Here is a 14149-nt window from a genome sequence, read left to right as displayed (position 1 = left end):
TTGTATGTCATGAGTTATAAATATGAGCGTGAATATACCGAAGAGCATCTTGCAGAGAGTCGTGTTAGACATACGTATTCTCCTTGACAGCAATGCTAATGTTAATAGGCCTAACTCGAATAATTACATCAACATACACTATATACGTTCAAACCTTGCTTCTTTCTGTCCAGTTTTGGTGCGGGTAAGCTGCCCAATGACGGCTGCCAGCGCAACCCTCCACAGTGAGGCATTATCTGGACCTACATGTACAAATATCAGCTATGGGCTAATTATTACACTTATTAACAAAAATCACTGGCGAAGTGCCTAGATTTAGGCACCCCAGCAACAGTCCTGGCTGCCTATGATGACTTTAATTCGTGAATAATCTAAAGAGTCCAATGTCTTATATAGGATTAGTAGTCTAGAGGCTGTCGACCCACCATAGAACACGAACTAATTCTGGAGTCACAATTTGTGAGTCTTTGAGAATGTAGAGCACTGGGAATGTGTTTACACACACTCGTCGCTGTACCTTCTATTGACGGCTCGTGCACAGTTTTCTCCACCGCTTTTCACCCAACCACTTGGGCTGGACGGTCTCGCGTCATGCACGTCGGCGTTCAATCCCCGACCGTCCAAGTGGTTGGGCACCATTCCTCCCCCCCCCCCTCCCATCTCTAATCCTTATCCTGACCCCTTCCAAGTACTCTATAGTTGTAATGGCTTGAGGCTTTTTCCTGATTGTTCCTTTCCTTTCCACCGCTGTTCTTTCGTTGAAACCTCTGGCAAATTTACCATTGTACTTCTTAAACTTACAAACGGCTTCCTCCGCCACTGTTGCTCTTCGAAAACTTCAAGACAACTTCATAAATGTTCCTACGTGATAAGTATATAATTTTCTCTAGCAGTGTTTCTCTGTGGCTGCTCCTTGGAGAGCTTGTGTGGCAGAGTGACCAGTCCGTCACTGGGCCATGATGGCGCGGTAGTCTCGGAGCACAGGCAGGAAGGACGGCATTCGTTCATCCCAAGCGAGCACCAGCGAGCAGTCCGCCACTTGCTGGGAGAGAGCCTGGCAGGGGAAAGGCACGTGAGATTTTATGTCAGAGGCTGCGTTCTCTAATGCTATTGTTTAGTTTACCCCACGAGTAAACATAGACATAACTAGACATAGGCGTCTACCCTAAACGCTATGCGTGCTAGTGGCTTTACAACAATGTAAAACTTCAATGTTCTATACTCTGCCGACAGCAACCCCAGGGTGCCGACAGCAGCCCCAGGGTGCCGACAGCAACCCCAGGGTGCCGACAGCAACCCCAGGGTGCCGACAGCAACCCCAGGGTGCCGACAGCAACCCCAGGGTGCCGACAGCAACCCCAGGGTGCCGACAGCAACCCCAGGGTGCCGACAGCAACCCCAGGGTGCCGACAGCAACCCCAGGGTGCCGACAGCAACCCCAGGGTGCTGACAGCAACCCCAGGGTGCCGACAGCAACCCCAGGGTGCCGACAGCAACCCCAGGGTGCCGACAGCAACCCCAGGGTGCTGACAGCAACCCCAGGGTGCCGACAGCAACCCCAGGGTGCCGACAGCAACCCCAGGGTGCCGACAGCAACCCCAGGGTGCCGACAGCAACCCCAGGGTGCCGACAGCAACCCCAGGGTGCCGACAGCAACCCCAGGGTGCCGACAGCAACCCCAGGGTGCCGACAGCAACCCCAGGGTGCCGACAGCAACCCCAGGGGGCCGACAGCAACCCCAGGGTGCCGACAGCAACCCCAGGGTGCTGACAGCAACCCCAGGGTGCCGACAGCAACCCCAGGGTGCTGACAGTGAAATGGATTGTTTCATATTTCTAACTAAGACCCCATGTGTAGAGACTTAAGACTGACCGTGACCCTGTGCCAGAAGGGTGCTGGAGACTAACCTGGAGCCTGCTCCTGGAGGGTGCTGGAGACTAACCTGGAGCCTACGCCTGGAGGGTGCTGGAGACTAACTTGGAGCCTGCGCCTGGAGGGTGCTGGAGACTAACCTGGAGCCTACGCCTGGAGGGTGCTGGAGACTAACCTGGAGCCTGCGCCTGGAGGGTGCTGGAGACTAACCTGGAGCCTACGCCTGGAGGGTGCTGGAGACTAACCTGGAGCCTGCGCCTGGAGGGTGCTGGAGACTAACCTGGAGCCTACGCCTGGAGGGTGCTGGAGACTAACCTGGAGCCTGCTCCTGGAGGGTGCTGGAGACTAACCTGGAGCCTGCGCCTGGAGGGTGCTGGAGACTAACCTGGAGCCTACGCCTGGAGGGTGCTGGAGACTAACCTGGAGCCTGCTCCTGGAGGGTGCTGGAGACTAACCTGGAGCCTGCTCCTGGAGGGTGCTGGAGACTAACCTGGAGCCTGCTCCTGGAGGGTGCTGGAGACTAACCTGGAGCCTGCTCCTGGAGGGTGCTGGAGACTAACCTGGAGCCTGCTCCTGGAGGGTGCTGGAGACTAACCTGGAGCCTGCTCCTGGAGGGTGCTGGAGACTAACCTGGAGCCTGCTCCTGGAGGGTGCTGGAGACTAACCTGGAGCCTGCTCCTGGAGGGTGCTGGAGACTAACCTGGAGCCTGCTCCTGGAGGGTGTTGGAGACTAACCTGGAGCCTGCACCTGGAGGGTGCTGGAGACTAACCTGGAGCCTGCGCCTGGAGGGTGCTGGAGACTAACCTGGAGCCTGCGCCTGGAGGGTGCTGGGTCATGGCCCCTGGAGACAGCTCTCCGGGCCAGCTCCAGCTGCAGCCTCACCTCCTCCCGCGCCATCCTGACTGTTGACAAAGACTCCCGTTACAACTCCAAGCTTCATGTTACACATTATTTATAATTCATAATTATAATTCATTGTGTTAAATGTATAATTTAACACAACGTCCCTCCTGGTATGGTGCTGGTGGCCAGCAGGAGCCCCCGGGGGACACAATATCCAAGAGCATCGTCGATTCAGCGTTAATTTAACGCGGAACCCGAGCGACTCTTAGATCTTGTGCCAACTGGGAAAAACAAGACGCCCAAAGGGTTGAAATGTAGTCTAGGGGGCCAGATTCACGAAACATTTACGCAAGGACTTACGAACGTGTACATCTTTCCTCAATCTTTGACGGCTTTGGTTACATTTATTAAACAGTTTACAAGTATGAAAACTTGCCAATCAACTGTTGTTATTGTTATAAACAGCCTCCTGGGGCTTCGGAGCTTATTAACTGTTTAATAATTGTAAACAAAGCCGCCAAATATTGAGAAAAGATGTACAGGTTCGTAAGTGCTTGCGTAACTGTTTCGTGAATCTGGCCCTAGATTATTGAAGTAAATAACGCATGATTATTATTTTTGTATATTACTGAACTGCGTCGAAATATTGATGGTTCTCAGGTAGAAAAAAATGCTTAACCATAATTACATATACTTTATATTATTATATAAATTCCAGTTAAATTTAATTATACATCAAATTGTTAGCGACTTACAAAACTTACAATCTAATTAATTAATTAATTAGTTTTATCAGGGGGGGGACAGTCAGCCAGTCTATATACATTAGACTTAAATATATGAAACCCTCCCCCCTTCCGCACCCAGATGGAAATACTGACCCCCCCCCCCCCCCCCAAGGATGTAAACCCACAAGTGCCTAGGTCCCGGGTACCTATTTACTGCTAGGTGAACAGAGGCATAAGGCGAAAGGAAATCAGCCAAACCGTTTCTATACCGCCCGGGATTCAAACCCGAGACTCCCGATAGTGAGCCTGGTGACCCACCTGTGAGCCTGGTGACCCACCTGTGAGCCTGGTGACCCACCTGTGAGCCTGGTGACCCACCTGTGAGCCTGGTGACCCACCTGTGAGCCTGGTGACCCACCTGTGAGCCTGGTGACTCACCTGTGAGCCTGGTGACTCACCTGTGAGCCTGGTGACTCACCTGTGAGCCTGGTGACTCACCTGTGAGCCTGGTGAGCGGAGCCTCCAGGGCCCTCACCACTCCCATCACCAAGTCAGCGATGGCGGCCAGCGTGGTGATCTCACCGTCACTCATCTCTGTAAGGACATGTTAAATGAATCCACAGTACACACACACACACACACACACACACACACACACACACACACACACACACACACACACACACACACACACACACACACACACACACACACACACACACACTCACACACACATGTATAGATGAACTGCAGAAGGCAGCAACACTAGCCCACAGAATGAGCGAAGCTGCTGATCATGGGGGACCTAAATCATGGAGAGATAAATTGGGAATCAAGGAATCCCCATGGAGGGGACGAAACGTGGGGAGCAAAATTAGTAGATGTTATAGACAGGAATTTCCTAACACAACATGTGAAGGAAGACACAAGGAAAAGAGGAGGAGATGCACGGAGCCTATTAGACCTGATTGCCATCCGGAACGTAGAAGACCTCGAGAATTTGGAACATGAAATACCTCTAGGGGCCAGTGACCATTGTGTCCTAGTCTTTGACTACATGATGGAATTCAAACTTGTGACCATGGGACAAGAGGTCTGGGAAAGGAGAGTTGACTACAAGATAGGGGACTCTAGGAGGATAAAGGACTATCTGGGTGAAGTGCAGTGGGAGGAAGAAATTAGAGGAAAAACAGTCCAAGATATGATGGACCTAGTCATACAGAAATGCCAGGAGGCCGAAGAGAGATTTATACCAACAGTAAAGGGAAAAAATAAGAAGGAATATAGTAACCCATATTTTAATAGACAGTGTCAGGAAGCAAAGATGGCCAGCAGGCGGGAGTGGAAGTACAGAAGACAAAGGACAGAGGACAACAGGATCAGATGCAACAGAGCTAGGAACGATTACATTAACATAAGACGAACATCGGAAAGGGACTATGAGAACGATATTGCAATCAAAGCGAAAAAACTACCTAAGTTACTACACAGTCATATAAGAAGAAAAATGTCGGTGAACGACCAAGTGACAAGACTAAGGAAGACAGAGGGGGCATATACTGAAAGTGACAAGGAAATCTGCGAGGCACTGAATGCCAGTTTCCATGGAGTGTTCACAACCGAGCCTGAGCAGCTCCCATTGTTGGAAGGGGTTACCCTAGATGAAAGACTATCAGATATAGAGGTGACAGCAGAGGAGGTAATGAAACAGTTGACAACTCTAGATGCAACTAAAGCAGTTGGACCAGACAAAGTATCACCGTGGATACTAAAAGAAGCAGCGCAGGCCCTCAGCGTGCCTCTGGCAATGATCTTTAATGAGTCACTTATGTCGGGAGAATTGCCAAGTTGCTGGAAGAAGGCAAATGTCGTACCGATCTTTAAGAAAGGCGATAGGGAGGAGGCACTTAACTATAGACCTGTATCACTGACAAGCATCCCCTGTAAAATACTGGAAAGAATAATTAGGCTAAGACTGGTTGCACACCTGGAGAACGTTAGGTTTGTGAACAAACATCAACATGGGTTCTGGAAAGGGAAATCGTGCCTAACAAACCTTTTGGAATTCTATGATAAAATAACGAGGATAAGACAGGACAGAGATGGTTGGGCAGACTGCATATTTCTGGACTGCCAAAAAGCCTTTGATACAGTACCGCACATGAGACTGCTGTTCAAACTCGAGAGGCAGGCGGGGGTGGGGGGAAAGGTCCTAGCATGGATAAGGAACTACCTAACAGGAAGGAGCCAAAGAGTTACGGTAAGGGGCGAGAAGTCGGACTGGCGAACAGTAACAAGTGGAGTACCACAAGGATCGGTGCTGGGACCAATTCTATTTCTAGTATATGTTAACGACATGTTTACAGGCGAAGAGTCCTATATGTCGATGTTCGCGGATGACGCAAAGTTGATGAGAAGAGTTGTGACAGATGAGGATTGCAGGATCCTCCAAGAGGACCTGAACAGGTTGCAGAGATGGTCAGAGAAATGGCTACTGGAGTTCAACACGAGCAAATGTAAAGTTATGGAAATGGGACTAGGAGATAGGAGACCAAAGGGACAGTACACAATGAAGGGGAACTGCCTAACCGTGACGACGCGTGAAAGAGACCTGGGGGTGGACGTAACACCTAATCTATCTCCTGAGGCACATATAAATAGGATAACGACAGTAGCGTACTCTACACTGGCAAAAGTTAGAACAACATTCAGAAGCCTAAGTAAGGAGGCATTTAGGGCGCTTTACACTGCCTACGTGAGGCCAGTCTTAGAGTATGCCGCCTTATCATGGAGTCCCCATCTGAAGAAGCATATAATGAAACTGGAAAAGGTTCAGAGGTTTGCAACGAGACTCGTCCCAGGGTTACGAGGGATGGGGTATGAGGAGTGGCTGAGGGAACTGTGCCTTACGACACTAGGAAGAAGAAGGGAGAGGAGGGGGACATGATAGGAACGTATAAAATACTCAAGGGGATTGACAGAGTGGACATAGACGAAATGTTCACACGGAATAGTAACAGAACGAGGGGACATGGGTGGAAGCTGGAAACTCAGATGAGTCACAGGGATGTTAGGAAGTTTTCTTTTAGCGTGAGAGTAGTGGGGAAATGGAATGCACTTCAGGAACAGGTTGTGGAAGCAAATACTATTCATAATTTTAAAACCAGGTATGATAGGGAAATGGGACAGGAGTCATTGCTGTAAACAACCGATGCTCGAAAGGCGGGATCCAAGAGTCAATACTCGATCCTGCAGACGCAATTAGGTGAGTAAACCCACACACACACACACGCAGGCATGCACGCACACACACACACACGTGTACAAGTACTCATCAGTACACACGTGTGTCTGTGTACCGCGGTACACGCACATGTGTGTACATAAGAGTGTACGGGTGTTGTACAGAGCATGTGTCACACCACAAGCGGGGTATAGCATTATCCTGGTGCCGTACCCGTGAGGTCCCTGGTGACGATGGTCCTGAGGGTGGACATGTGGAGCTGGAGGAGGACGTGGTGTGTGGGGTGGAGGCTGACCCTCAGGGCGTCAGCCATGGCTTCCAGGGCCTCAGGCGTCGTTGGGACGGAGGCCTCGCAAGCCCAGCCCCACCCGGGCTCCCACCCGGGCCACCTGCTCAACACAACGTCCACAGTTACTGCTTTATTGCTCTCAAAATGTTGATACCTTATGTTATTTATTTCTTAAAATTACACTCACACACATGCACACATACACACACATACATATATACACACACACACAGACTCACATAGAATAGACTCGTTCCTCTCAATGTTTGCTGATGCTGCAAAAATTATGAGGAGGATTAAGACAGGAAGATAGTATGAGCCTACAAGATGACCTAAACAAACTAAAGAAATGGTTGCAACAAATGGCTATTAAAGTTCAAGCCAAGTAAATGTAAGGTGATGAAACTAGGCGGAGGAAATAGGAGGCCAGACACAGGATACCGAATGGGGGAGGAAGTCCATCATGAAACAGACAGAGAGAAAGATCTAGGAGTTGATATCAAGCCAAACCTGCCTCCTGAAGCCCACATCAAAATAATAACATCGGCGGCGTATGCGAGGCTGGCTAACATCAGAATTTCCTTCAGAAACCTGTGTAAGGAATCCTACAGAACCTTCTGAAAGAACTGTTTCATAAATTTATTAGCTAACCTCTTCCTTTCCAAAATTCTAATCCTTTACAATACTTATTGTCCTCTTCTCACCAATCACGTAACTGGCAAAAGGTTAAATAATCCCTGGCTCACAAATGGCATACTCAATGCAATCGACAAGAAACATGAATATGAAAAAACTTAGGATTGGCCTAGTTGCAAAGGAAGTAGTTAAGAGGTACTCGTCAGTGCTTACCAGTATAATAAGAAAAGCAAAACTTTCCTATTATGAGAATAGATTCAAAGAAGCAAAAGGCAACATGAAAAGCACACGGAGAGCCATCTCTAACACCCTAGGAGCTAAACAACACTCACATAACCAGATAAAAATATCCAAGGAAGGTTATACACCTGCAACTGATCTAGAAACAGCAACTGAATTTAACAGCTTCTTTTCATCGGTTGGTGCTAACCTTGCCAGTAAAATCCCACAGACTCAGACACATGTTACCACATATCTCTCAGGCAGCTATCCGAATTCTCTTCTCCTCTCACCAGTCAGCCCGACAGATGTTGTGTCCATCATACACTCACTAAAAACCAAAGCTGGGAACATCAGTGAAATACCATCCATTGTATACAAGAGCGCCTCCCATGCCCTTGCGCCACCCATAGCTCTGCTTCTCAATAAATCTCTCGAGTGTCATACCTTCCCTGATATCCTTAAAAAAGCAAGAGTAACACCAGTTCATAAAGGAGGTAATCCGGCAGACATAAACATTTACAGACCAATATCAAATCTACCTATATTATCAAAAATATTTGAAAAAATTATATACAAACAGCTCTACTTCTATCTTAATAATAATAATAATAATTTATTTAGGAAAAGTACACACATAGTTGCAGAGTTACAGTACAAACATTCTGATTTAAAGATAGAGTTAGTACATACAATACCTAAAGCCACTAGTACGCATAGCGTTTCGGGCAAGGTGAGGTGGGGGAAAAAACCCACTTGGACTAAAACTTAATTGTAATTGAGCTTAAAGTATAAATTGCGTTGAAAGAAAAAAATAATAAAAGATAAAAAAAAAGGGGGAACATGGTAGAAAATAGCCAATATACAAGTTGGTCAACAAACAGCATTTTTTTTTTTTAATAGTAAGACATGGGTTGCCATTTAGGGGTAAGGTAGGTTACATGGAGTTAATTAGGTAGTACTTAGTTTTCATCTTAAACTGGTTGAGAGAGGTACAGTCTTTGACATGATTGAGAAGGTTGTAGCGAGTAGATTATCCCAATAATATACTCGCTCCAAATGCATTGTTAATATTCCTGTCAACCTTTGGAGATGAATGAGGTGAGGCGTTGCCCGGGCAACACGGTGAGGTGTTGCCCGAGCATATAAGCAGCGGAGTAGCGAACATTGGCTAGTCTACTTTCAAGTGTGGTCTAGAGCAGACACTTGCGAGATACTGTACCGACGCTCAGTGCGCTCAACTCACACCAAAGTATCACCTGTGTACTTCTGTATATTCGACCAAATATATATATAGTATCTTAGTGTCTGTGTTTATTGTCACCATACTTTACGTAACAATAGAATCGTTACAAGGTCATTCCACATTCTGGGTCCCTTGATTTGTAGAGCATTTCTAGTTTGATTAAGTCGTACTCTTGGAATATCAAATAGGTATTTGTTTCTGGTGTGGTGCTCATGGGATTCTGTTACAACCTTCTACGAAGCGTTTGAAGGTCAGGATTGGACATTACAGTTCAGCGTTTTAAATATATAGAGTACACAAGAGAGGATGTAGCAGTGACTTAATATCTAACATATTCAGAGATTTGAGTAAGGGTACCGAGTGCTGTCTGGGGCCAGAGTTAGATATTGTTCTAATAGCAGCTTTGTGTTGAGTAATTAGAGGACGTAAATGATTTTGGGTAGTAGAACCCCAAGCATAAATACCATAGTTGAGATAAGGATAGACGAGAGAGTAATAGAGAGTCACCAGGGCAAGGCGAAGTACATCAAATCTGATCTTAGAAAGAATGCCAACAGGTTTTTGAAACTTTTTTTGCTATATTTAGAATGTAATATCTGCTATCATATATATATATATATATATGACTGAAAACTCACACCCCAGAAGTGACTCGAACCCATACTCCCAGGAGCAACGCAACTGGTAACTACAGGGCGCCTTAATCCGCTTGACCATCCGAGTTGCCGGCGGGGAAGTGGTTCAAATAGCCTTGGCTATCACTTCCTTTTGTCCGGCCGTGATGGTCAAGCGGATTAAGGCGCCCTGTAGTTACCAGTTGCGTTGCTCCTGGGAGTATGGGTTCGAGTCACTTCTGGGGTGTGAGTTTTCAGTCGCATATAGTCCTGGGGACCATTCAGGCTTGTTCGCATATATATATATATATATATATATATATATATATATATATATATATATATATATATATATATATATACAATCTTTGGACAACACCCACCAGTGGGACTCGAACCCAGAAAGCACAACTACCTTCCAGTAGCTGGCATAACTAGTATGCTTTAACCCACTACGCCATCAGACCTTACAAAAGAAGTAGATAGTTCGAGATATATATATCTCAAACATCTCTACCTCCCGAAGGCACCAGATGAGTGAGGGGTCAGTCTGCAATTTTCGTCAAGCCACTGTCAATGTGAGAGAACTCGTGTCCAGCTTATAAGCCTATACTTGCATAAACCACAAGTGAAGATAAACAATCTTTGGACAACACCCACCAGTGGGACTCGAACCCAGAAAGCACAACTACCTTCCAGTAGCTGGCATAACTAGTATGCTTTAACCCACTACGCCATCAGACCTTACAAAAGAAGTAGATAGTTCGAGATATATATATCTCAAACATCTCTACCTCCCGAAGGCACCAGATGAGTGAGGGGTCAGTCTGCAATTTTCGTCAAGCCACTGTCAATGTGAGAGAACTCGTGTCCAGCTTATAAGCCTATACTTGCATAAACCACAAGTGAAGATAAACAATCTTTGGACAACACCCACCAGTGGGACTCGAACCCAGAAAGCACAACTACCTTCCAGTAGCTGGCATAACTAGTATGCTTTAACCCACTACGCCATCAGACCTTACAAAAGAAGTAGATAGTTCGAGATATATATATCTCAAACATCTCTACCTCCCGAAGGCACCAGATGAGTGAGGGGTCAGTCTGCAATTTTCGTCAAGCCACTGTCAATGTGAGAGAACTCGTGTCCAGCTTATAAGCCTATACTTGCATAAACCACAAGTGAAGATAAACAATCTTTGGACAACACCCACCAGTGGGACTCGAACCCAGAAAGCACAACTACCTTCCAGTAGCTGGCATAACTAGTATGCTTTAACCCACTACGCCATCAGACCTTACAAAAGAAGTAGATAGTTCGAGATATATATATCTCAAACATCTCTACCTCCCGAAGGCACCAGATGAGTGAGGGGTCAGTCTGCAATTTTCGTCAAGCCACTGTCAATGTGAGAGAACTCGTGTCCAGCTTATAAGCCTATACTTGCATAAACCACAAGTGAAGATAAACAATCTTTGGACAACACCCACCAGTGGGACTCGAACCCAGAAAGCACAACTACCTTCCAGTAGCTGGCATAACTAGTATGCTTTAACCCACTACGCCATCAGACCTTACAAAAGAAGTAGATAGTTCGAGATATATATATCTCAAACATCTCTACCTCCCGAAGGCACCAGATGAGTGAGGGGTCAGTCTGCAATTTTCGTCAAGCCACTGTCAATGTGAGAGAACTCGTGTCCAGCTTATAAGCCTATACTTGCATAAACCACAAGTGAAGATAAACAATCTTTGGACAACACCCACCAGTGGGACTCGAACCCAGAAAGCACAACTACCTTCCAGTAGCTGGCATAACTAGTATGCTTTAACCCACTACGCCATCAGACCTTACAAAAGAAGTAGATAGTTCGAGATATATATATCTCAAACATCTCTACCTCCCGAAGGCACCAGATGAGTGAGGGGTCAGTCTGCAATTTTCGTCAAGCCACTGTCAATGTGAGAGAACTCGTGTCCAGCTTATAAGCCTATACTTGCATAAACCACAAGTGAAGATAAACAATCTTTGGACAACACCCACCAGTGGGACTCGAACCCAGAAAGCACAACTACCTTCCAGTAGCTGGAATAACTAGTATGCTTTACCCACTACGCCATCAGACCTTACAAAAGAAGTAGATAGTTCGAGATATATATATCTCAAACATCTCTACCTCCCGAAGGCACCAGATGAGTGAGGGGTCAGTCTGCAATTTTCGTCAAGCCACTGTCAATGTGAGAGAACTCGTGTCCAGCTTATAAGCCTATACTTGCATAAACCACAAGTGAAGATAAACAATCTTTGGACAACACCCACCAGTGGGACTCGAACCCAGAAAGCACAACTACCTTCCAGTAGCTGGCATAACTAGTATGCTTTAACCCACTACGCCATCAGACCTTACAAAAGAAGTAGATAGTTCGAGATATATATATCTCAAACATCTCTACCTCCCGAAGGCACCAGATGAGTGAGGGGTCAGTCTGCAATTTTCGTCAAGCCACTGTCAATGTGAGAGAACTCGTGTCCAGCTTATAAGCCTATACTTGCATAAACCACAAGTGAAGATAAACAATCTTTGGACAACACCCACCAGTGGGACTCGAACCCAGAAAGCACAACTACCTTCCAGTAGCTGGCATAACTAGTATGCTTAAACCCACTACGCCATCAGACCTTACAAAAGAAGTAGATAGTTCGAGATATATATATCTCAAACATCTCTACCTCCCGAAGGCACCAGATGAGTGAGGGGTCAGTCTGCAATTTTCGTCAAGCCACTGTCAATGTGAGAGAACTCGTGTCCAGCTTATAAGCCTATACTTGCATAAACCACAAGTGAAGATAAACAATCTTTGGACAACACCCACCAGTGGGACTCGAACCCAGAAAGCACAACTACCTTCCAGTAGCTGGCATAACTAGTATGCTTTAACCCACTACGCCATCAGACCTTACAAAAGAAGTAGATAGTTCGAGATATATATATCTCAAACATCTCTACCTCCCGAAGGCACCAGATGAGTGAGGGGTCAGTCTGCAATTTTCGTCAAGCCACTGTCAATGTGAGAGAACTCGTGTCCAGCTTATAAGCCTATACTTGCATAAACCACAAGTGAAGATAAACAATCTTTGGACAACACCCACCAGTGGGACTCGAACCCAGAAAGCACAACTACCTTCCAGTAGCTGGAATAACTAGTATGCTTTAACCCACTACGCCATCAGACCTTACAAAAGAAGTAGATAGTTCGAGATATATATATCTCAAACATCTCTACCTCCCGAAGGCACCAGATGAGTGAGGGGTCAGTCTGCAATTTTCGTCAAGCCACTGTCAATGTGAGAGAACTCGTGTCCAGCTTATAAGCCTATACTTGCATAAACCACAAGTGAAGATAAACAATCTTTGGACAACACCCACCAGTGGGACTCGAACCCAGAAAGCACAACTACCTTCCAGTAGCTGGCATAACTAGTATGCTTTAACCCACTACGCCATCAGACCTTACAAAAGAAGTAGATAGTTCGAGATATATATATCTCAAACATCTCTACCTCCCGAAGGCACCAGATGAGTGAGGGGTCAGTCTGCAATTTTCGTCAAGCCACTGTCAATGTGAGAGAACTCGTGTCCAGCTTATAAGCCTATACTTGCATAAACCACAAGTGAAGATAAACAATCTTTGGACAACACCCACCAGTGGGACTCGAACCCAGAAAGCACAACTACCTTCCAGTAGCTGGCATAACTAGTATGCTTTAACCCACTACGCCATCAGACCTTACAAAAGAAGTAGATAGTTCGAGATATATATATCTCAAACATCTCTACCTCCCGAAGGCACCAGATGAGTGAGGGGTCAGTCTGCAATTTTCGTCAAGCCACTGTCAATGTGAGAGAACTCGTGTCCAGCTTATAAGCCTATACTTGCATAAACCACAAGTGAAGATAAACAATCTTTGGACAACACCCACCAGTGGGACTCGAACCCAGAAAGCACAACTACCTTCCAGTAGCTGGCATAACTAGTATGCTTTAACCCACTACGCCATCAGACCTTACAAAAGAAGTAGATAGTTCGAGATATATATATCTCAAACATCTCTACCTCCCGAAGGCACCAGATGAGTGAGGGGTCAGTCTGCAATTTTCGTCAAGCCACTGTCAATGTGAGAGAACTCGTGTCCAGCTTATAAGCCTATACTTGCATAAACCACAAGTGAAGATAAACAATCTTTGGACAACACCCACCAGTGGGACTCGAACCCAGAAAGCACGAAAATTGCAGACTGACCCCTCACTCATCTGGTGCCTTCGGGAGGTAGAGATGTTTGAGATATATATATCTCGAACTATCTACTTCTTTTGTAAGGTCTGATGGCGTAGTGGGTTAAAGCATACTAGTTATGCCAGCTACTGGAAGGTAGTTGTGCTTTCTGGGTTCGAGT

At 46.3% G+C, this 14149-nt stretch overlaps 1 non-coding gene across 1 annotated transcript in view; it reads right to left on the bottom strand.

Moving 5' to 3' along the window:
• LOC123763989 (SET and MYND domain-containing protein 4) overlaps positions 1 to 14149 on the bottom strand; it is a 27691-nt gene continuing 13542 nt past the window's right edge. Inside the window, exons 3-6 of the transcript XR_011229459.1 lie at positions 6902 to 7077; positions 3943 to 4038; positions 2678 to 2775; positions 1 to 1054 (exon numbers count right to left, since the gene is read on the bottom strand). This is a non-coding gene — a transcript (SET and MYND domain-containing protein 4). The remainder of the gene's footprint in view (positions 1055 to 2677; positions 2776 to 3942; positions 4039 to 6901; positions 7078 to 14149) is intronic.

Source organism: Procambarus clarkii, chromosome 23 (assembly GCF_040958095.1).
Source record: "Procambarus clarkii isolate CNS0578487 chromosome 23, FALCON_Pclarkii_2.0, whole genome shotgun sequence".
Classification (NCBI taxonomy): domain Eukaryota; kingdom Metazoa; phylum Arthropoda; class Malacostraca; order Decapoda; family Cambaridae; genus Procambarus; species Procambarus clarkii.
This window is presented reverse-complemented; position numbering and strand designations above follow the sequence as displayed.